At 34.7% G+C, this 24,671-nt stretch overlaps 1 protein-coding gene across 1 annotated transcript in view; it reads right to left on the bottom strand.

Annotated features, from left to right (window-relative positions):
• ARHGAP20 (Rho GTPase activating protein 20) overlaps positions 1-24,671 on the bottom strand; it is a 149,227-nt gene that overhangs the window by 106,424 nt on the left and 18,132 nt on the right. The gene's annotated exons all lie outside the window — the stretch shown is intronic.

Here is a 24,671-nt window from a genome sequence, read left to right as displayed (position 1 = left end):
GTCTAGAGGAATGCTCTATTTTTAGGAGTTTTATATGAAGTATTCTGTGAAAGCACTATGTCTGTACTTTAATTTCAAATGTTTCAGAAAAATTATAGATATGGAAAGACCTAGATGAATACAGATGAAACAAATAGGGCAAATGTCAACAATTACATATAAAGTATAGGTAGTGAATATGTGTACGATTCTATAACTTTATGTTAAAAGTTTTCCTAATTAAAATGTCAGACAACAATTTAATGTTACCCCCACCAGATTAGCATAATTTCTAATTGTCATTAGATTAAAAAATTTCAGCCCAGTGAATACTGAGTCCAAATTTCTACACTACAGATTGCTGATAGTCAGTTCAGAAGTTTGCACAATTCTGAAACAAATATATCAGAGGGCCATTGTTAAACCAGTAGTTCCACTTAAAAGTTACCCTATTTATCCAGTGTTTGTGGGAGGTTAAAAAAAAAAGTTGATACTGATTCCTTTGTCTTCTTTTCCTGTTTTGATCTTATTTTCTTCTTCATAAAAAGCAGACAATTACTAAGTCCAAGAGGAATGAGTCCACTTCAGTATCCAGGTGCACAAACATAACGATAAGCTCATTTTTATGTAATAAATAAAAAACGTGTTTATCCAAAACACTGGGGGAAAGACGCAGTGGGGGAAAAACAACAGCAGGAGGACAAGGAATTCAAGTCCAGAAGTTAATTGAAAAAGGTCCTTTAAAACCAATGAGTTAATGTGAAAGTCTAGTAAAATTTTACTTCTTACTGTAATATTGATATTGAAATACTGTCTGGGTGTAAGTTCTCAGTTTAAGAAAAATTCAGTGACACTCTCATCATTAACACATCCAAATTATACTTTTAAAAAACTGACATAGCTGAAACAATAATTCAGCATTTATTTTTATGTAAAGAACATTTTATATTTCTACATTGCACTGATGAGTTTTTGTTTTGTCATTCATTTCTGATTATGTTTTCAGAGCCTAGTAAATATTTCAAAATTTAGTTTACATTTATTTAGAATGGTATATAATCTAAAATATAAGTTTTACTTCACACCAATAGAAATTTATATTAAAAGTACCCTGATACATCTTATCAACATAATCTGTTAGTAAGGCTATGGCAGAGACAGGAATTCTTCTACATCAGTGGTGAAAATGGAAATGGCACAACTTTACAATGGGAAAATGTGTCAATATCTAGCAAAATTATATACAGTAATCCCGCTTCTGATAAGTACAAGTTTATCACTGGAGTATCAATTACAGCAAAGGGTAAAAACAAAGTAATCATACATTTATCAGTAAGGGACTGTCTGAATAAACCGTGGCACACGTAAGCAATAGATTACCAGGAAACTGTAGAAAGGGAAGAAAAATATCTCTATATACTAGTATAAAGCAACCACACAGATATAGTGTTATATAAAAAAAGTGGAGTGGAAAGTATATATTATTGTTTAATAAAGAAGATATATACATATATATTCATATCTGCTTATATAAAAATTTGAATGTTTTTAAAGTTACCAATGGTAAAGGGAAGAAAAATCCAAGGTTGAGGAGACAGAAACAGAAACTAAGCTTCTTTCAATATATCTTGTTCTTGTACTACGTAAATATTTACATAACTGTACAAATTTTATTAAAAAATTTTACAAAACTATAAACTATAAAATTATAAAGTATAAACTATAAAACTTTTATAAACTGTATAGTTTTAAAATACTATAAAACTATAAAAGGAAAATCAAAACAAATTAGCCAAAATAATCACATAGAGAAAAACTATTCCAAGTGACTTTAAAAAACAGTAATATTACTGTACATCACTACTGGGATATGCCATAAAGATTTGCTTAAAAAATCCAACTATTTCCAGTAATCATATTGAGGGTAGTAGCGTTGATGTTATTCTGAAACAGCTGTGTATGTATTGTAAGATAATATAATTATATGATATTCCATTTCATATTCCCAGAGTCACTGAAAGTGGTATTCTCAGCATGAAAGGAAACATAGATATCAACATAGACTAGGTTAAGTAAAACACCTGTAGTCGTGAATCTGAGTTGGAAATAAATTTATATTCAGTTATGACATATTTTGTCTCTAAAGAAGGTATATTCTCTTTATGATATCCACTAGAAAAGACCCAGAAATGATGACCAACCTACTAGCAGTGAATGCCCTTAGTGCTTAGATTATAGTCTTGGAGAAATACCTGGTTCCAGTTCTGAGGAAGGAAGTACTTAAGATGAACAAAGAACATCTTGTCATAACTAAAAATTAAACATTTAAGCCACCCATATATCAAATAATAAATCAAAATGGAAATTAGAAAGTGTTTTCAAACGAAAAGAAAAACACTACATACCAGAATTCGTGGGTTGCTACTAAAGTAGCACTTGAGAGATTTACGCTATTCAATGCCTATATTAGAAATAGAAGAAAGACCCTAACACAACTACTTAAGGAACTTGAGAAAAACAAGAGCAAATTAAATCCAAAATAAGCAGAAGAAAGGTAATACTCAAGACCAAAGTAGGTATCATTGAAACAGAAAACAGAAAAGCAATAGGAGAAATTAATGAAACCAAAAGCTGGTTCTTTGAGAATACTGATAAAAATTGTTAAACCTTTGCTACACTGACCAAGAATAAAAGAGAAAAGACACTAATATTCCTATTATATAGTTCACTAGCATTAGAATTACTAGTATAAGAAATTCAAGAGGAAATATCACTACAGACTCTACAAGATCACAAGGGAATACTGTGAAAAATAATATGGCTATACATCTGACAACTTAGTTGAAATGGAAAAAATCCTTGAACTACATAATCTACCACAGTTTACTAAAAAGAAATAAATAAATGAATAGTCCTATTAAAGAAACTGAATATGTAATTAAAGCCTTCCCATAAAACAAACAAACAAACAAAACAAAACTCCAGGCCCAGACAGCTTCAGAGGTGAATTCTACCAAAATTTAAGAAAGAAAGAATACTATTCCTACACAAACTCTTCCAGAAAACTGAAGGGGAGAAACTTCCCAACTTATTCATAGAGACTAGCATTACACTGATACCTGAGCCACATAAAGACATTACAAGTAAAGAAAACTACAGACCAGTAGTTTTAGGATATTATATTGTGCAAAGGTTATTATATCACGACAAAGTGGGGTTTATCCTAAGAATGCAGAGTTACTGTAACATTTTAAAATCATTCAATACAATTCACATATTAACAAACTAAAAACAAAAAAAATCACACGATCATTGCAATAGATGGTGAAAAGGCATTTGACAAAATTCAATACTCATTCACAATAAAAAGTCAGCAATCTAGGAACAGAAGATAATTTCCTCTCTCCTCTTATTATCAGGAATAAGACAAAGATGTCCACAATCACTACTTGTCTTCAACATTGTACTGCAGGTTTTGGCCAGAGAAATCATGCAAGAAAAGGAAATAAAAGGCATCTAGATTGGAAGGAAGAAGTACAACTATCTTGTTCATAGACAACATGATAGCCTTTGTAGGAAGTTCAACAGAATCAACAAAAATCTACTAAAACTAATAAATGAGTTTAGCAAGGTTGCAGGATAGACAATGTACAATCTACAAAAATCAGTTGTATTTCTACACACAGGCAACAAACACTCGAAAAAAGAAAAAATACTGTTTACAAATAGCATTGAAATATTTAGGGGCAAATATGACAAAATATGTAAAATACTAGTACACTGAAAACTATAAAACACTGCTAATAGATATTACAGAAAGTGTAAATAAATGTAAAAATATATCTGGTTCATGTATTGGAAGATTCAATATTGTTAAGATATCAATTCCATTCTAATTGATCTCTATAGACCCAGTACAATACTATTTAAAATCCTAATAGATAAGTTGCAGAAATCATACAGAGTATGTTTTCTAATTACCACAGAATTAAATTAGAATCAGTAACAGAAAGACATCAGGAAAGTCCTGAAATATTTGGAAATTAAACAACGCGAAACAATAACCATGGGTATAAGAAGAAATCATAGGGAAATTAGAAAAACATTCTGAACTAAATGAGAATGAAAACACAACATATCTAAATTTGTGGAATGCAGCTAAACCAGTGCTTAGAAAAAATTTCTCATTTTAGAAAAGACGAAAGGTTTAAAATCAATAATCCGAGCTTCCATTTTAAGAAGTTAGGACAAGAACAAATAAAATTGAAAATAAGTGAAAGGAAGAAAATAATAAAGATAAGAGCAGAAGTCATCAAAACAGAGATTTCTGTTCCCAATCAGCCTAGAATAATTTAAACAAACAAACAAACAAAAAAAGAGAGAGAAGAGAAGGGAAGAGAAGAGAAAAGATAAAAAAAGAGGAATCAACCATTTCAGACACTGGACAACAGGAACACAGAACAGTGATTCCCTAAGAGAAGAGAAACAAATGAGGTGAGCCCTGAGATTGTCCCAGATTGCTGCCTAGAGAGAGATTCCACTCCACAATGCAGAGAAGAGGAAGCCAAATACAGCCCACCTTGAGGAGACGGAGTTGAGAATTCAAAGAGGCCAGAGTAGCTACAATTCAGAGTACCAGTGAGGAAAGAGCTGTCCATAGACAGAGCTTAGTGATCTCCAATGGGTTTCATCTGAGAACTGATCAGTGTACATGTGTGAGGAAATGACCGGGGGCTGGGGAAATAATCACCAGGAAAAGGCAGGTAGAACAATACCCTGAATTCAGAGGGGTGCAAAAAGTTCATGTTTCCAACAGCCAAAATGGAGAAACCTCATTAAACATAAGGGGCATTGAGTGAAAAATGATATGATTATTTATGTAGAAAATCCTAATCAATCTACCAAAAAATACTACTAGAACTAACAGTGAATTTAATAAGGTTGCCAGATACAATCTCTCTCTCATATATGTGTATATATATATATATATATATGATTTTTTTTTATATATTAGCAATGACAATTGGAAGTTGAAATTTAAAAACTGTACCACTTACAATACCATCAAACAATATAAAATACCTAGGGATACATTTGATAAAATATGTGCAAGATACTGAAAATTGTAAAATATTGTTGAGGAAAATAAAAGCTGATGAAATAAATGAACAGATACCATGTTCACAGATGGGGAGAGTCAATATTGCTAAAACATCTATCTTACCCACACTGATGTCAATGAAATGCAATCATCATTAAATTCCCAGCAGTGTTACTAAAGAAATTGTTAAGCTGTTTTAAAAATTTATACGGAAGCTTATAGGACCTAATACCAAAACAATTTTGAAAAATAAGAAAAACACTTGAAGGGTTTGCACAACCTGATTTAAAAACATATTTTAAAGCTACAATAAGACAGTGTGATACTATCATGAATCCAGAAGTAGGCACACATTTACATAACTAAATGATTATTTGACACTGGTGCAAAGACTGTAAGTGAGGAAAGGATAATCTTTTCAAAAATGGTGCTGGAACAACTGGTTGGCCATATGCAATAAAAATGAACATCAACCTGATCTCATCTGACATAACAAAAATTAACTCAAAATGGATCACAGCCCTAAATGTAAAATCTAAAACTACAAAAATTCTAAAATAATACATAGGAGGAAATCTTGACCTTGGATCTAAAAAGAAAATATTTTAATAGAACACAGAATGCACAAATGTATAAAAGGAAAAAAATGATAATTTCATTAAAATTTAAAACTTGGCTCTTTGAAAGACAGTGTTATTATAATGAAAAGGCAAGCTACATACCAGGAGAAGATATTCACAAAACATATGCTCAAAAAGGAACTTATATCTAGAACTGCACTGCCAAGAAGATTTTCTGAGATTATGGAACTGTTTTATATCTGCACTGTCCAACAGGTAGCTACTATTCACATATGACTAAATGAGCACTTGAAATGTGGCTAGTGTGACTAGGGAACCGAATTTATAATATTGAATATTTAATTTTAATTAATTTAAATGTAAATTCCCACTGGTTACTGACTAACATACTAAGCAGCACAGACCTGGAATTTATAAAGAATACATAAAACTCAACAATGAGGACAAACAACCCAATACAAAATGAACAAGAGATTTGAACTGACACTTTACCAAAGATAATATATGGATGCCAAATAAGCCCATGAAAAGACACTCAAATTTATTAGTAACCAGAGAAATACAAATTAAAACTACAGAGATATGACACACATACAAAAACAGCTGAACATTTAAAAAATGACCATACTAAATGTTAGTGAAAATGTGGAGCAATGATAACTTTCATAACCTAGTGGGAATATAAAATGGTACAACCACTTTAGAAAACAATTCAGCAGTTTCTTAATACACCTACCATACAATCAAGCTATTCTACATCTTGATACTTACCAAGAAATAAAAAAACTATGAAATACAAGTACACGTAAATATTTGTACATGAATGTATAAAGCAGCTTTATTTTTCATCACAAGACTGGAAAAAACCCTACTAGCAGGTAAAAGGAATATATAAATTGTGGTATACCCACATACCACAATACTAGTGCAATACTAGTCAGCAATAAAAATGGAATATAGTATTTATATAAAATTCTAAGAAATGCCAACTAACCTAATAGTGACATCAAGTATTGATAGATCACTGATTGCCTGAGGACAGGTTGGTAGGGTAGCAGGAAAGAATGAATTACAAAGGCACACAAGGAAACTTTTGAAGAGTATGGAACTGTTCGTTATCTTGATTGTAGTGATGGTTTAATGGGTGAACTGCATACTTTAAATTTGGGTACCTTACTGTACATAATTTTACTCCAATAAATCTTTAAAAACAAAAACAAAAGCAAAAAAAATCAGTGAAACAGAAAGTGAACATACCACAGAGAAAAGCAATAAAACCAAAAGCTGATTTTTTGAAAAGATAATAAAATTGATGTGCTTCTAGCTAGATTAATCTAAGAAAAAAGAATCTAGAAATTACAAATACCAAGAATGAAAGAAAGAATATCATTACAGTACTTACAGACATTAAAAACATAAAAGAATATTACACATAACTTTGTTGTGATTAAGTTGACAACTAGGATGAAACGGGCACATTCCTTGAAAGAAACAGATCATCAAAACTGACTCAAAAAGGAATAAAATGCCCAAATAGTTCTACATCTATTTAAAAAATTAAAATCATAATTTAAAACCTAGAAAGAAAACTCAAATGCTAGGTAACTTTACTAGTAAATTCTACTCTAAGCATTCTAGAAAGAAATAATGACATTCCTTTACATGCCCTTTCAAAGAAGGAGGTAACACTTCTCAACTCATTTTATGAGGTCACCATCACCTTGATGCCCAAACTAGACAGGAAAACTGCAGACCCTATCCCTCATGCATATTGACTGAAAATATTTTATAAACCAATAACCCCTTTCTAACTACAAGAAAATATCAGACAAACCCAAATTGAAGAACATTCTACAAAATACCTCAAAATCGTCTACCAATACTCCTCAAAATTGTCAAGGTCATCAAAATCAAGAAAAGTCTGAGAAACTGTCACAGTCTAGAGGAGCCTAAAGAAGATATAATGACTAAATCTAATATGGTATCTGGGATGAAATCCTAGAATAGAAAAAGGACATTAATTAAAAACTAAGTAAATCTGATTATGTATGGCCTTTAGTTAATAACAATGTATTAATAATGGTGACTCATTATTTGTGACAAATGCAACTGTAGTGCTGTAAGATGTTAACAATAGGGTATACTGGTTGGAGGATATGACGAAATGCTGTAATGTTTTTATAACTTTTCTGTAAATCTAAAGATATTCTAAAATTAAAAGTTCATTTAAAAAAAACAATGTAGTCCACCTTATTAAAACTAAAAGAAGGAAATCATAATATATGATCATTTCAAAGTTGCAGGAAAAGCATTTGACAAAATTCAACACTCATTTATGATAAAACACTCAAAAACTGGGAATTAAAGGGACCTTCCTCCATTTAATAAAGGACATCTACAAAAAGACCCTGTAGCTAGCTAATATCAAACTTAATGATGAAAGACTTAGTATTCTCCTAACTAAGAAGAGGAACAAAAAAGTAAGTCTGCTCTCACCACTTCTGTTCAACAATATACCAGAGGTTTTAGCCAGTACATTAGGGCAAGAAAAGGAAATTTTTTAAAAAAATTGAACAGATTGGAATGGAAGAAGTAAAAATGTCTTTACTCACATAGGAAATGAGTGTGTATGCAGAATATCCTGAGATATCTACATTAAAGCTGATAGAATCTTTTTAAAAAGCTAATAGAACTAATAAGTAAATTTATAAGATCAAGGGATTAAAGGTCAATAAACAAAAACTCAACTGTATTTCTATATACTATCAATGACCAAACAGAACGTGTAATAAAAAGAGTTAAAATATCAATAAAAGAACATAAAAGACCTCTTAGAAAGCTCAGGAATCAAGATACTATAATATTGGTAAGGACAGACATATAGATTGATGGAACAAAATTAAGTCTAAGTAGACTTACACATATATGGCAAATTGATTTTTGACAAAGGTTCCAGAATGAAAACATGTCCTTTTCCCCAATCCAACTGGCAAAAGAAACTCTCTTCAATCATTGGTATGGCAACAACTGGATATCCATTAAGAAAAATAATAAACCTCTACCCTTATATACTATATACAAAAATTAAATCCAACTTGATCACAGGCCTAAGAGAAGAGAACATAGGATACTATCTTTGAGACTTTCAAGTATTCAAATATTTCTTAGATAAGACACACAGTGTATAAACCAAGAAAAAACTTGATAAAATTAGACTTCATCATAAAAAACTTCTTGCTCCTCAAAAAGCAATGTTAAGAAAATGAAAAGACAGATTTAGAGGAAATATTTTCACCATATATATTTGACAAAACACTTAACCAGAATATATAAAGAACTCCTTCAACTCCCTAAGTTTATAAATAAAGAAATGAGCAAAAGATTTAAACAGATCAGTTCACAAAGAAAAATATATGAATAGGCAATAATTACGTGAAATGATGCACGATATTATTAGTCTTCAGGAAAATGCAAATGTAAACCATAATGAGATACCAACAACACACCCACTAGAAAGACAAAAGATATTTTTAACTGTCATTTACTAAGTTTTGGGAAAGATGTGAGCAACTCAAACTCTCATACATTACTGACAAGTATATAAAATGGTACAACCACTATAGAAAACAGTCTGGCAATTTAAAGTTAGAAAAACACTATATGATTCAGTAATTCAACTCTTAGGTATTTACCCAACAGAATGAAAACATATGCCCACATAAAGACCTGCACACAAACGTTCATAGAAGCTTTCTTCATAATAGCTCCAAACTGCAAACAACTCAAATGTCCATCAACACGTGAGTGAATAAGCTAACTGTGGCATATCCATACAATGGAATACTACTTGACAAGAAAATGGAACAAACTTCTAATAAATGTAACGATGATGAATCTCAAAAACATTTCACTTAGCTAAAGAATACAGACCCAGGGCTTCCCTGGTGGCGCAGTGGTTGGGAGTCCGCCTGCCGATGCAGGGGACATGGGTTCGTGCCCGGGTCCGGAAAGATCCCACATGCCGCAGAGCAGCTGGGCCTGTGAGCCATGGCCGCTGAGCCTGTGCGTCCGGAGCCTGTGCTCCGCAACGGGAGAGGCCACAACAGTGAGAGGCCCGCGTACCACACACACACACACAAAAAAAAAAAAAAAAAAAAAAAAAAAAAAAGAATACAGACCCAAAAGAAATAAATAGGACAAAACAGAGATATTTCCACTTGATAAAAGGTACAATATACCAAAAAGATATAACTACCCTGAGCTTTACGGACCTCACAATACAGGTTCAAAATACATAAAGCAATAAACTAATAGAATAACAAGAAGAAATTTATAAGTTCACAACTGAAGTGAGAAACATTTCACCCCTCTTTTAGCAAGTGACAGAAGATGAGGACAAAATATTAGGAAGGTATTGATGATTTACATAACTGGTAACATACTTTTCAACATACATGTAAAACTCCTAAAAATCTATGTGTCAAATCATAAAGAAAACTTAAAAATCAAACACCACACAACCATATTCTCTGGTACAAGCCATAAACAAGTTAACATTAAAAATTAGAGTCCAAATAAAAACAAAAACAAGTAATACAAAATAAAATATATAGCATTTCAACTTCCTGCTTTACACTAGAAAATCTCCAATATTAAGTAAAAAAATAATAACATAATTTATAATTTTTACAAATTTATAAATTTGTAATTTATAGGAATTTTTAGCCTCTGTTAGATAAAAATCAATGTTTGCTAAGTGGCAGAATAATTTCAGAACCATTCTATCATTTTCATTTAAAATGATAATCTCTGATCGGCCACACCAGACAGAACCTAATGGTTACAATGAGATTATAATAGTTACAATGAAGTTTATAAACTTAGCTTCTAGAAATGTTCTTTATATATCTTATGAGATAGGAAATTCTCAAAATTGAATCGCTTTTATTGAGGCAGTATAATATATTGGATAAGGTCATGAATTTTAAAGTCAGAGAGAAGTAGATTTAAATTTAAACTCCATTACTTAATAGTAGTGAGATCTAAAGTAAATTATTTTAAAGTTCTAAGATTAAATATCCTTATTTGTAAAATGAAAAAATTACCCCAAAATGTATGCATAAAATACTTAACTAAGAACTTGGTACCTGGTAAGCACTCAGTTTAAGTTATACCTTTTATCAGTATTTCTAATACTAACACTTTTTCATACACCTCAAAAGTTACCATGTTCGAAACCATCTATCCAGTATTCAAAAGCTAGAAACTTCGTTCTTGACTCCTTTCACTTCCTTACATCCAAATCTTATTGATTCTCATTCCTAAATGTCTCTAAAAATTTCCCCTTCACTGTATAAGTACTTCATTATCATTTACCTGAATTATTTTCAACTGTCTCTTAAATAGTCTCTCTACCTGCCTTGCCTATCTCTCTCTTCCAGTCAATTTTTTGATAGCACTTTCTTTCAAAAACACAAGTTAAATCACATAATTGACTGATTTTTTTATATTATTTCCCTACTACCCAGAAATCTAAAGTCTTCAGCCTGACAATGGTTGTTCCCAGTCTGATCCTTATTTACTGTACTAGCCCCATCTCCACTCCTTTCTAGAAACTTTGAGCTCTAACTTAAGTTCTCATTGCTAGAATATTATGTCACCCATTTCCTATGCTAAAGAACTCCTACTCATCCATTAAAACTCAGCATATACTGTATCACTTCTTTGAAGCCTTCTTTCATGCCTTAAGGCAGCTGCTTTGCTTTCCTCTTTCTACTTCAATGTTTACATATATAAGACAAATATGGTAAGTACAGAATGTTTCTACCGTATAAAGCATTATTTTTTTTTATTTATTTATTTTAACATCTTTATTGGGGTATAATTGCTTTACAATGGTGTGTTAGTTTCTGCTTTATAACAAAGTGAATCAGCTATACATATACATATGCTCCCATGTGTCCTCCCTCTTGCGTCTCCCTCCCTCCCACTCTCCCCATCCCACCCCTCCAGGCTGTCCCAAAGCCCCGAGCTAATATCCCTGTGCCTTGCGGCTGCTTCCCCCTAGCTATCTACCTTACTACGTTTGTTACTGCGTGTATGTCCATGACTCTCTCTCGCCCTGTCATAACTCACCCCCCCTCCCCATATCCTCAAGTCCGTTCTCCAGTAGGTCTGCGCCTCTATTCCTGTCTTATCCCTAGGTTCTTCATGACATTTTTTTCCCTTAAATTCCATATATATGTGTTAGCATACGGTATTTGTCTTTTTCTTTCTGACTTACTTCACTCTGTATGACAGACTCTAGGTCTATCCATCTCATTACAAATAACTCAATTTCATTTCTTTTTAAGGCTGAGTAATATTCCATTGTGTATATGTGCCACATCTTCTTTATCCATTCGTCCGATGATGGGCGCTTAGGTTCTTTCCATCTCCGGGCTATTGTAAATAGAGCTGCAATGAACATTTTGGTACATGACTCTTTTTGAATTTTGGTTTTCTCAGGGTACGTGCCCAGTAGTGGGATTGCTGGGTCATATGGTAATTCTATTTGTAGTTTTTTAAGGAACCTCCATACTGTTCTCCATAGTGGCTGAACCAATTCACATTCCCACCAGCAGTGCAAGAGTGTCCCCTTTTCTCCACACCCTCTCCAGCATTTATTGTTTCTAGATTTTTTGATGATGGCCATTCTGACTGGTGTGAGATGATATCTCATTGTAGTTTTGATTTGCATTTCTCTAATGATTAATGATGTTGAGCATTCTTTCATGTGTTTGTTGGCATTCTGTATATCTTCTTTGGAGAAATGTCTATTTAGGTCTTCTGCCCATTTTTGGATGGGGTTGTTTGTATTTTTGTTATTGAGCTGCATGAGCTGCTTGTAAATTTTGGAGATTAATCCTTTGTCAGTTGCTTCATTTGCAAATGTTTTCTCCCATTCTGAGGGTTGTCTTTTGGTCTTGGTTATGGTTTCCTTTGCTGTGCAAAAGCTTTGAAGTTTCATTAGGTCCCATTTGTTTATTTTTGTTTTTATTTCCATTACTCTAGGAGGTGGGTCAGAAAGGATCTTGCTGTGATTTATGTCATACAGTGTTCTTCCTATGTTTTCCTCTAAGAGTTTGATAGTTTCTGGTCTTACATTTAGGTCTTTAATCCATTTTGAGCTTATTTTTGTGTATGGTGTTAGGGAGTGATCTAATCTCATACTTTTACATGTACCTGTCCAGTTTTCCCAGCACCATTTATTGAAGAGGCTGTCCTTTCTCCACTGTACATTCCTGCCTCCTTTATCAAAGATAAGGTGTCCATATGTGTGTGGGAAGCATTATTTATGATCATGTTGATGATTCAGTCATAAAATACATTAAATGTGAAGTCAAATGACAGAAAAAGGTGTCAAGGCTGACATCTCGGGATGCAGACCAAAATTTTGTTTGTACCTCTCTGCATTTTCCAAATTTTCTAAAATACACGTATATTAACTTTATAATTATTAAAAAATGTGTTTGTAGAAAATAATCAAAAAAGCAGCTATTCTAGAAAACCATAATTATCAAAAAAGTTAGGATTATTAAATGTCCTAAATTAATGTTAATTTATAGAGTATGCATCACAGAAACCTGCCACAGGACCATTTTGGATTCACCTCGCAGAAATTATTTTTTTCCAAAAACTGAAGGGTTAGTCTCAATGAAAAAAAAAAAAAAAAAAGACCAAGCCAAAGTTATATAGATACAAAATGAAGTAGACAGCTGAAACTTGGTTGATCTTCCAGATGTTTCAGGCTCAAGTGCTTTGGGAGCCTTGGAAGCTACAAATTAATGCTACAATCCCGTATTTTGCTTTGCATATGCACACATAATATTAAGAATACTGAACTCTTACAACTCATTAATAAAGAGACAAATCACCCAACTAAAAATGGTCTAAGTTTTAAATGGAAAATTCTCACCCCAAAGATATGCAAATGGAAAATAAACACATGAAAGATGCTCAATGTCATAAGGGAAATGAAAATGAAAACCACAAGCGATACCTCTTCACACTCACCAAGATGGCTATAGGTAAAAAGATGGAAAATAACAAGGATTGGTAAGGATGTGGAGAAGTCAGAACCATCATATACTGCTGGTAGGAATGGTGCAGCTGCCTTGGAAAATATTTGGCTCCTCCAAAAGCTAAACATAGAGTTACCATATGATGCAACAATTCCACTCCTGGATATATGCAAGAGAAATGAAACATAAGAACTTGCACATGAATGTTCACAGCAGCATTATTCATAATGGCCAACAGATGAGAATAACCCAAATGTCCATCGACTGATGACCAAATAAACAAAACTGTTGTATCTATCCATATAATGAAATATTAACAACAAAGAAAAGTAATGAAGTATTGATACAAACTACAACATAGATGAACCCTGAAAATATCATGCTAACTGAAAGAAACCAATTATAAAAGACCACATAGTGCATAACTGCATTTATATGAAATGTCCAGAAGAGGCAAAGCTATAGAGACAGAAAGGAAGTCAGTGGCTGCTTAAAGCTAGAGATAGGGAAAGAAGGGACATGGGAGAGAATGAAGAATGACAGCTAATGGCTATGGGGTTTCTTTTAGGAGGGATGAAAATGCTTTAAAAGTTGTGATGGCTGCACAACTCTGTGAATATACTAAAACCCACTGAACTGTACACTTTAAATGGGTGAATTAAACAGTATGAACTGTATCTCAATAAAGCTGTTTAAAGAAAGAATGTCAACTGGCCCCTTTACCAACAAATTACATGATCTGGGGAATAAGCGTTTTCATTTATAAATGGGAACAGTATCTGTTTCCATCTTTCCACTTCTAGCAGTAAGAATACATAAAAGATATATAGGAGAAGTGTTCTAGAAAGCTAGTTTCATGACTTGAAGACAACTGTATTGGTTATCACTTGCTACATAACAAATTACCCCAAAGCATAGCCACTTAAAACAACAAACATGTATCATCCCACACAGTTTCTAAGGGTCAGGAACCAGGGAGTAGCTTAGCTGGGTGAGTCTGGCTCAGGTTTCTTACGAGGTTTCAGTCAAGATAGGGCTGCAATCTCTGAAGACTTGACTGGGGTTTGAAAATCTACTTGCAAGGTTATTCACGTGGCTGTTGGTTGGAGGCTTCAGTTCCTCCCATTATAGGCCTCTCTGTAGACGGCTACTTAGGACATTGCTTCCCCCAGAGAAAATGATTACAGAGATGGAGAAAGTGTGAGAGCAATTGAGGCAGAAGCTTGGTCTATTATAACCTAATCTCAGAAGTGATAAATCACCATTTTTGCAATATCCTATTGGTTACAGAGATCAATTCAGATACAATGTGTGTGGGAGGACTGGACAAGTATGTGAATTCCAGGAGGTAGGAATCACTGGGGCCATTATAGAGACTGGCTACCAAAATGACATTATGACAATAAACTGACCAAAGATCCCACATAAGCAAATGCTTGACCTCTGCACTAAAAGAGGATAAGGAGGATACTCATTTCTTAGTAGGGTGACAGACACACACTTGGAGATGTTTTAAGAGTTGTGATAAAAGGGTTTGTAAGAAGCATTCATACCATTTTCCATTCTCCTTGTGACTGAGTTATGGTTAGCCTAAAGAAATACAAAATTGTACAGTTGGGGGCTGGTGGAGAAAGTATATAAAGGATTTAGTCAACTGCACCCTCCCCCTCCTCCCACCACTGACAGGTAAGGAAAGAGTCCTGGTTGAAGAAAGGCTAGATGACTCCACCAGGGTCATTAGTGATAGAGCAGAAACTAGAATCCATTCCCTGTGTCTTCTCATTACACCAGGAGCTATGCATCAGAGAATCAATGGCAGTGACTCATTATACAGCTGAGACGTTAAACATGTGAGCATTAAATCAACAAACATTAAACTGCTGGTCATTCCAGAATTGGCATTTCTTTGTGTAGCTTTTTGACGCTGGCTGTGTCACTTTCTCAGGCAGCAGTGGACCCTTATCCTTCTTTCTACTCCAACTGAGAGTTGACTTACTTAGCTAGGGGAAGAATCACTCATTCAGCTCAGCTAATATTTATAGAGTATCTGTTCTATACCTAGCACTAAATATGCAGATATAAGAGCAGAAAACATGGTCCCTTCACTCAAAATGCAGGTAGTCAAGTAGAAGAAAAACCTATACCTGGAACACTAAGAGAATTAGACATTATGTGACATGGCAGCACAAGGATTTATATATTTTTAATAATATTATTTAACAAAAAACTTATATAATGCTTAAAATGTGCCAGATATATTACAATTTCAACTCTTTAATCCCCTATGAGGTTATCCCCATTTTACAGATGAGAAAAGTGAGGCCTGAAGAGGTTATGAAACTTGCCAAAGTTCTCATGCTTGGTAATAAGGAGGGCCAGATTCAAACCCAAGAAGAATGGCTCCATAGTCCATACTTTCTTAACCATAATAGTATGAAGGTTCTCAATAATACTAACAATTATTCTTCTGCTTTTTTAAAGGTTTTGAAGGAAAGTCAATCATGAAATTCCAAAGCTCCTCTGAGAAACCTTTCAAGATGTACAGGGTAAGGCAGTATTTAGCCCAATATAGTAAGGACGTCTTAGGACAGCCTGCTAACCCCGTGGAGAGGGGTGAGGAAAAGTGAATAAACATTCACTAATGAGACAGTGCTTTCCTGGTGCCAAAATGAAATATAAAACTGAACCATAACTGCAATTAACAAATTAGGTTATAGTTGGAATAAAGAAATTAAATGGATGTACTGTTCTGCAAGTGCAGAAATAAATTAATTTGACCCTGTCAAAGCTCCCTAGAATGTAGAGAGACTTACATCTTCTAAAGATTTCCTCCCAGAATCATACGATAGGAAAATAGCATACTACACCAGGAACAGATGTATTTGATCATGTTTAAAGAATACAAAAAGTAGTTTGAAGAGAATAAAGTGATATGTGGGCCTGGGAAACCTTTTGCTTAACAAAGCAACGAATTCCATTTTGGTAAAAATTTGCCAACTTCGCCACTTTACAAAGCAATTGCTGCCATCTTTTTCCTTTACATCTGATTTTTTTTTTTTTTTTTTTTTTTTTTTTGCGGTACGTGGGCCTCTCACTGTTGTGGCCTCTCCCATTGCGGAGCACGGGCTCCGGACGCGCAGGCTCAGCGGCCATGGCTCACGGGCCCAGCCACTCCGCGGCACGTGGGATCTTCCCAGACCGGGGCACGAACCCGTGTCCCCTACATCGGCAGGCGGACTCAACCACTGCGCCACCAGGGAAGCCCTACGTCTGATTTTTACTTTGGAAAATGTTCCTTGCAAGGAAAGAAGGGACCCTGTAGACTGCTGGTAATCTTCGTGTATTAAATTTCTACTTGGTGTTCTGTTCATCACATACCTTTAATCATCTACAGGCCCTAAAACCTCAGAACGCATTGTCCAAAACTGTAGGAATAGGCCTTATTTACAGCCAACTGGCATGTAATGCAAGGCAGCACAAGGAGTAGTGTTTTTTTCTTTTAAAAAAACCTGAATACAGGTTTTTATCTAAGGTAATATAACAGTATAGTTTATTGTAATTTTGAAAAGATCTTAAAGATTTTTTTAAAATTCCTCTAAAATTTAAAATTTTATTTAAAAGTCTTGTATCAAAAAATTGTATCTAGGTACAGAAGGTTTATAGAATTCCAAAGGAAAGTCTAGTAACTTCCCTTTTAAATTGACTTTTCCTTTAAATTCTATCAAACAGTTACCATAACTAGAGTCTCAGCATGAGGATGGCCTTTATGAGATCATTCAGTTCATTTCAATGACCATATCTGTCAAGTTTACACTTATCACAGGTAGAAGCAGGTTTTCATTCTCTTATGAAAGTAGATTTGACCACAATCCTCAGTAAACTACTCCAGAGCATAAATGTTCTCCTTGCATTTGAAAGTATGGCAAGTTATCATCCACTTTAGACTAATTAGATGTTAGATGCTAACATGACAGAGAAAAAGGAAATGGAATGATGAGGAATTTGCAGAACACAATGTGGGACATTCTGAGTAGGACGATGTTAGCGTGTATATGAGTGAGTGAGTGTCTGTGTGTGTGTGTGTGTGTGTGTGTGTGTGTGTGTGTGTGTGTAGAGTCATACATAACAGGAGTGAACTGACCAAAAGGAAGAAGTCAGTTAGCAAACAGCTGCTTTCCTAGTCTCAAATGGCTTCTGCTTGGGCTCTCTCACCCTAGTATCCTTACCCCAAACTAGCTAATTCTCTATGTGTCTAATCTCGATTCATAGCTTTGGCACATATGATGCTCCTGGAGCCCCTTCATCTCAAGTGGCCACGCAAAGCAGGTCAATCCTCCATGTCTCAAGCCCTTATTTCCCAGAATCATCCTAGGTATACTTTGAATTTTGCCTAGGGAGACCTCAAGAATTGTCAGGGTCTACCAGGAATAAATCCCAAATATTCTGAGCTAATCTTGCTTCAGGCCAGGCCTAGATATATAATTATCTTGCTAAAATGAATTTAATACTAGAGTCCAGCTGGCTTCCAGATTGCATCTTTCATCTTTTAAAATTTTCCATCTATTAGGGTCCTCAAAGAGTCTCTTTACCAGGATAATATGAACTTCTATTTCTTTATTAATGCTTCCACTACTACTACTACGACTACTACTACTATTACCACTACAATGACAACATAGCCTTCAAATATAAAAGCACTGATTATGCGCTAGAGACTACATTAAAAGCTTTACATATATAATACCCATTTAGTCTTTCTTACAACATTATGAGGTAGGGTTTATTATTATCCCTGGTTTAAAAACCTACCAAAGATCACATGACTGGTAAGGGGCAGTATTGGGATTCAAACCTGGCAGTTTGGCTCCAGAATCCATGCTCTTAGATACTATATCATATTCCTTTTGTTTGTGTAATGCAAAGAATATTCCATCAAGATCAGAGACCTGGATTTCCATTCCTATCTCTAATGTTAATCAGTTGTGTGACCTAGGGCAAGTCTTTGACTCCATTTCTACTATATAATGATCCAGGCTCAATGATTTGTTTCTAGTCATACAATGCTGTGATAATAAAGTAGGTGCTTTTCATTAACAAATGGTACTGGATAATTCAGGAGGTTTAAAGCTTGAAAATGAAATATATCTAAGGGAAGGAAAGAGGCAACTAAAAATAACTAAGTCAACCTTTTAAACATCTTCACTTATTTTCTCATTTCATATTCTATGAAAGCATTAGATTCATATTTTACAGAGGAAGACCCTGAGACTCAGAGATTAGGTAATTTATCTGAGGTCACACAGAAAATCAGGATGGAGAGCCAGCATTTGAATGCAGCCAAAGCCCAAGCACTTCCGGCTGCACCACCACACTTCCTTGGCATTGCCTTTCTCTCCTCTCAGCAGCATTAAGCAGAGATTTAAAATGTAACATATGTAAAGTACCTACTACAAAGTCTTTCAAGCAGCACATACACAATAAACTGATTTGGAGGTAAGGATGGAGACGCGTGAATACTAACTTGAAAGTGCTAACACTGTAACTTAAAACAAAAATGGGTATATTTTTGTGTATTTTTCTACAAGGTGGGCTGAATACCACATCAAAACAAGTGAATTTCTGGAAGAAACGTTTGTATGACTTGAATTTATCCCTAAGTAAACGATGAAGAAGTAACACAAGAATGCCACTATATGTGGTATTTACAGACCACATACATGAGTTCTTGTGGTATTCTGCTGCATAAAATAACTTCCTCACAATAAGTCAGAATCATTTTGTTAAAAGTAATCTTCCTTTTTCCCTAGCCAGAATTTCACAAATAATACCAATGAACAAGGAAGGTCTTTTATGTATTGGCTACTCAAAGGAGGGCAGGAGAGTCAGAAACTACTGTGCTAACTTATTAAATTCCTATTGTAGTTTGGAAATGGAGTCACTTGCTCATTCACCGATTCATCCAACAAATAATAATTGAACACCAGATATTATTTATAAGGCATTATTTTATTAACAAATGTCAGGGACATTAAAGGGAACATGACATAAACTGTAATGCCAGTGCAGTGGGATGAGTGCTGTGGTTCAAGATATACAAGGTGCTATAGGAGCACGAATGTTATTTGCAAAGGCTTAGGAGTTCCTGAAGGAAGTGACCTTTGAGACAATGCTAAACAGTATACTGTGTTTAGGAAACTGCAAGTAATTAAGAATGATTTAGAATTCAGAGTAAGTGTAGGAAGTATGGAATTTCAACAAATCATAATTATATAGCAATAGAACTAGAAGTAGAAGGGTTTAACAGATAATAACTTCAATACTCTCATTTTACTTTTAAGGAAACTAAGCCCTCTAATATAGGTGCCCAAAGTCTTACCAGGAGGATGGCTATTACATGAGGTGAGGTCATCCTTAAACACAGTACTGAACACTATTGTGTTTGAGAGTAAAAACAGCTGAGTGCAGCCATGTTGGAAAACCACTAACCTTCTTAGTGTGAAAGATACGTGTCATCTGCTATACCAGCTAATATAATAATTACTTAGAGGAATCACCTCCAGCTGATCAATGGTGTCCAGATAACCCCCCAAAAAGTTAAAATCTCTAAATTGGCCCTTCCTTATGAACTCGATGGGTTAAACAAAGAATTTTGGAGATAAAACTGTGTTTAACACACAAACACATTTAAGTCACCACTTAACCTATTTCCTCCTCTTTTAAACCTAACTCTTGTTAATTAAATTCAATAAAAGTTGAGATGCAACAGCTGTTAAATGAAAGGATTCCATTAAATCCTCTGTGGATGTTTGCTAAACTTTGGACAAAAGCTTTATCACCTACAAGTCATTAATTACTAAATTACACCTTAACTAGGGGACAACAGTAGAAATAACGTTCTACTGCAAAGCCAAAATCATTAAATATAGGTTTAACTCAAGAAATATGAAATGCTATGATGGCTTTATTTAACTCAAGGAATATGCAATGCTAATAAATAAAACACTCAATTTCTTTGCTGTCTGTCCACACACTGTGTACAAATCTTTTATAGGTTAGCTCCCATGATATTACATGCAAAGAGATAGTAAGATTCTTTTTAGGTACTAGAATTTTGTTGCATAAAGTTCTACTTCAGATAGGTGTGCTCAGCTTAGACTTCAGAAATTTTCCTTGTTTCCTGGGTATAAATTATGGAAAAGCAAAATTCAAATTATGAAAATTTGAGTTATTTTTAACAACTCTGAAAAAAGAAGTGATTTACTTTATAAAACAATTCACTACAAAGTTTCTTTAAAATAGCAAGTTCATTAACTGGCTGATATAACTTTTCAGGAGTGTACATTATATAAAGATGGTCAAAATTCAAAGACTTTCTTGAATGGTTGTTGTAATAGGATTTGATCTCTAATTTTTTTAAAAAACGGCAAGACTTGAAAATGCAAAGAACTAATTTATCTATATTAAAGTGAGAATTTAAACATTACAGAAAGCAAATAAAAATTCTAATCACACTTGCATAGACAAGGTTTAGAAGGACATACAAATGATTAATCATGGTTACCCCTGGGGACGGAGAGGGGACTTTGCTTTTGGTTTTATAATGTCCACACTATTTTATAAGAAATACATACTATAATCCTGTACTTCCTTAAAATTTTGGTTCAGTATTCCCTTTTTAAAAGCATTCTTTTATAAAAGGATTCTTTTGTAGCAGCCTGTCATAGTGGTTCTCTACCAAGAGTGTATCAGAATCAACTATGAAGAGTTTTTGAAAAATATGTAGATGCCTGGGTCCCTCTGCAGAATACTGACTTTAAAAGCTTCGGAAACCACCAGACTAGATGACCTTTAAGGTTCATTCCAATCCTGAGATTACACTACTTACAAATATTTTGTACACAATCAACACCCAATAGCTTTTTGGTTTTTTTGGTACACACGTTAACCACCCAATACTACATAGCATAAAAGCATTATTTCTAAAAGATAGGTGAAGGTCCTGTTCCCCTGCACTATGCACTCACACTACTGACCTGGAGAAACTCACAGGAAATAAACTGAAGATTAAAACATATCCATCTTCAACTTAAATATCCTTTTTTATTTTGCCAAAAAAACATCATATTTCCCTATTTCTGAGGCAGGAATTTGGGAAACTGACTCTAATGTAAGCACCAATTATTACAGAGGTGATGGGGAGGCAGGAATGGGGAAGGACGTGGTTGTATATTATCATATTGGTTCTCTAACTCAAAACAACCCCAGTAAGTCAGGTAAGTGTTAGCTCTTCCCTAACCTGGCACTTAATCTCTATCAGTCATTCTCAATCCTAGATCCAATGTCCCTTTGTTATATAAAGGACAAATGCATATACATTTATTCCAATTCCTCCTTTTCTATCCTGAAACAAAATTCACAGATATTTAACAGAATTTCAAAAGTGTCGATAAAATACTCTGATAGTAATATAAGAGAAATGAAAGTAATTAATAATAAATTATGTATTTCAATATGTATATGCTCATTCATGACTATATTAAAATACAATGAAGTAGTCAGATATGCTTACACCTACTTATAATGAATATATTTAGTACGAGAAAGTGAAGTAAAGCCAAATGATTTTCTGAAATGATTCCAAACAATACAAAGTGCAATTATCTCTTGGTATGCAAGGTAGCTACATTTCTGGAAACTTTAGTGTTTATTATATCTACATAAAAGGATATAAAATACTTTGTATATAAAACATAGTTATAGGCATAGATAATTATATAAAGCTTTTTTCCCCCTCTTCACAAGTATTCCATACATGGTACATTCAAAAACTATGCAGGAGCCACAAAACTGCTGTGTAGGATGTCCTGTGCATTATGTGATGTCTAGTATCTCTGGCGACTGCCCCCTAAATCATTTTGCTTCACAAAATTCCAGAATGCCCCCTGGAGGTTAGTACCACCCTGTTGAGAACCAATGGTCTATATGAACTTTCAGTACCTACATGCATACTGTTGTAAATCCTCACCCTGGGTTAGCGGGTAAGTGGGCCACTATTTGACCCCTGATTTGGGGCTAAAGCTTCTCTGATACGAATAAGGGCTACTTTTTTTTTTTTTTTTAAAGATTTCATTTCTTTTAGTTTAGGCATTTTATTATTCAATATTTGTAGCCTAATTTTTTTTTTTGTTGTTGTTGTTTTTTTTGCGGTACGCAGGCCTCTCACTGTTGTGGCCTCTCCCGCTGCGGAGCACAGGCTCCGGACGCGCAGGCTCAGCGGCCATGGCTCACGGGCCTAGCTGCTCCGCGACATGTGGGACCTTCCCGGACCGGGGCACGAACCCGCGTCCCCTGCAACAGCAGGCGGACTCTCAACCACTGCGCCACCAGGGAAGCCCATTTTTTTACATCTTTATTGGAGTATAATTGCTTTACAATGGTGTGTTACTTTCTGCTTTATAACAAAGTGACTCAGTTATACATATACATATGTTCCCATATCTCTTCCCTCTTGCGTCTCCCTCCCTCCCTATGCCACCCATCTAGGAGGTCACAAAGCACCGAGCTGATCTCCCTGTGTTATGCAGCTACTTCCCACTAGCTATCTATTTTACGTGTGGTAGTGTATATATGTCCATGCCACTCTCTCACTTTGTCACAGCTTACCCTTCCCCCTCCCCAAGGGCTACTTTTAATTAAAAAGCTTAACACATGTTCATCCCAGGAACTTCCAATAAAAAATTTTACCTAAAACTGTTTACCTGTTTTGAAAAAAGTGAATAAACAGTAGAATTAAAGACAATTCTGCCTCCTCTGTCTATTTCCCCTAAAAAATAATTTCTCCTGAGTTTTCTAGGTAAGCAAGGTCAAACTGTGAAGATATAACCATTCTTTTCTCATCTACATGAATGCAAAGATATACTAATATAAACAATCTAAAAGTCAGTTATATATGACACTGAAGTATATTACTGTATTATTCATTTGGCAGAAGAATATCTTCCTAATTAAATTTTTTTTTTTTTTTTTTTTCTTTTGCTGTACGTGGGCCTCTCACTGTTGTGGCCTCTCCCCTTGCGGAGCACAGGCTCTGGACGCGCAGGCTCAGCAGCCACGGCTCACGGGACCAGCCGCTCTGCGGCATGTGGGATCTTCCCAGATCAGGGCACGAACCCGTGTCCCCTGCATCGTCAGGCGGACTCTCAACCACTGCGCCACCAGGGAAGCCCCCTAATTAAATTTTGATTAGGCATCTATTAAAAGTAATTTACATTTTCTGATCAACCCAATGACTAAAGCGTGTGTCATCTGTGGGCAGCTGGGGGAGCTGCTTGAGTCTGAGAACTTGCTGAGTACTAAGACGGGAGGGACTAAGTATTTTGAAAGTTTCACTCTTTGAGATTTGGCTATATAATTTATTTTGGACACTGAAAAAAAATTCCATGCCTTCACATAGATTTTATGTTAAATTAGCACACCATTCATAGAAATATCAGATATACCCTCACTTTTTAAAAAGTGATAAGGACTTCACTTTACATGAAAGGATTCACATATTAGAGGAAAATCATCACAGGTTTCCTTTGAACATAAAATGCCTCTGAGTTAAAATGCCATTAAAAATTATTGAATAAATTAATGACTGAATAGCCATTCAATTTCTAAGTATTATGAAAGACTCTCTTAAGATGTCCACAGCCTGTTTTTCCACTTTAAATTTCACTAATTAATCACTAATTAATCTAACCAGTAATGCCTAAAAGAAATCAACACTCATTTTTTTCTTTTTTTTTTTTCCCGGTACACGGGCCTCTCACTGTTGTGGCCTCTCCCATTGCGGAGCGCAGGCTCCAGACGCGCAGGCTCAGCGGCCATGGCTCACGGGCCCAGCTGCTCCGCGGCCTGTGGGATCTTCCCGGACCAGGGCACGAACCCGTGACCCCTGCATTG

The sequence above is a fragment of the Phocoena sinus genome, chromosome 8, assembly GCF_008692025.1.
Source record: "Phocoena sinus isolate mPhoSin1 chromosome 8, mPhoSin1.pri, whole genome shotgun sequence".
Lineage (NCBI taxonomy): Eukaryota > Metazoa > Chordata > Mammalia > Artiodactyla > Phocoenidae > Phocoena > Phocoena sinus.
Note: the sequence above shows the minus strand (reverse complement) of the source record. Positions and strands in the feature narration are given on the sequence as shown.